This window comes from Chiloscyllium plagiosum, unplaced genomic scaffold, assembly GCF_037043375.1.
Source record: "Chiloscyllium plagiosum isolate Xiang-an unplaced genomic scaffold, Cpla_swu_hap1 HiC_scaffold_40, whole genome shotgun sequence".
Taxonomy (NCBI): domain Eukaryota; kingdom Metazoa; phylum Chordata; class Chondrichthyes; order Orectolobiformes; family Hemiscylliidae; genus Chiloscyllium; species Chiloscyllium plagiosum.
Genome location: NW_028270178.1, coordinates 15,468,673 through 15,469,574, shown reverse-complemented (window position 1 = coordinate 15,469,574; position 902 = coordinate 15,468,673). Strand labels below are relative to the sequence as shown.

The following is a 902-nucleotide window of genomic DNA, read 5'->3' as shown; positions in this document are numbered from 1 at the left end:
CAGGAATAAAGGCAGAGAGCCTGAAGCGTGGAGAGATAAGCTAGAGGAAGGTGGGAGTGGGGGGCAAGTAGCATGGAGTACAATATGTGAGTGGGGGAGGACATGAAGGTGATAGGTCAGGGAGGAGAGGGTGGAGTGGATAGGTGGAAAAGGAGATAGGCAGGTAGGACAAGTCATGGGGACAGTGCTGAGCTGGAAGCTTGGAACTAGGGTGAGGTGGGGGAAGGGGAAATGAGGAAACTGTTGAAGTCCACATTGATGCCCTGGGGTTGAAGTGTTCCGAGGCGGAAGATGAGGCGTTTTTCCTCCAGGCGTTTGGTGGTGAGGGAGCGGCGGTGAAGGAGGCCCAGCACCTCCATATCCTCGGCAGAGTGGGAGGGGGAGTTGAAATGTTGGGCCACGGGGCGGTGTGGTTGATTGGTGCGGGTGTCTCGGAGATGTTCTCGAAAGCGCTCTGCTTGGAGGCGTGAAGTGAGTCAGTGCAATAATCTATTTTTACCAGTGTGTGTCACTGCACTCCGCAAACAAGCAGAGCCCGGATAGCTCAGTCGGTAGAGCATCAGACTTTTAATCTGAGGGTCCAGGGTTCAAGTCCCTGTTCGGGCGTTGATTTTAAAGCGGATTTCCATGTTCTGTGAACAAACAATCAATGCGTGGCAGGTTTAAACCTGATTTGTTTCTCGAAAGACAAAACAGCAGGCCAGCTGAGCTCGAACTCATTCTTAGTGACGTTCATATAACACTCCCACAGGTTAAAATGTTTCAATTCCTTCTGTAGTTCTTATTTAGGAGAGTTGAAGTGTTATTTTTGGGCTTGGACTGTGGAGAGTGTTTGGAAATGGCTGTATTACAGAAACACGCTAGACAGAGTGGATAAAAGCCGAAAGAAATGAGGATGATGG

General features: G+C 50.1%; 1 non-coding gene across 1 annotated transcript; it reads left to right on the top strand.

The window, feature by feature from the left end:
- Positions 1-533: 533 nt before the first annotated feature.
- trnak-uuu (transfer RNA lysine (anticodon UUU)) lies at positions 534-606 on the top strand. The gene has a single exon. It is a non-coding gene; the product is annotated as a tRNA-Lys (tRNA).
- The last annotated feature ends 296 nt before the right edge of the window (positions 607-902 follow it).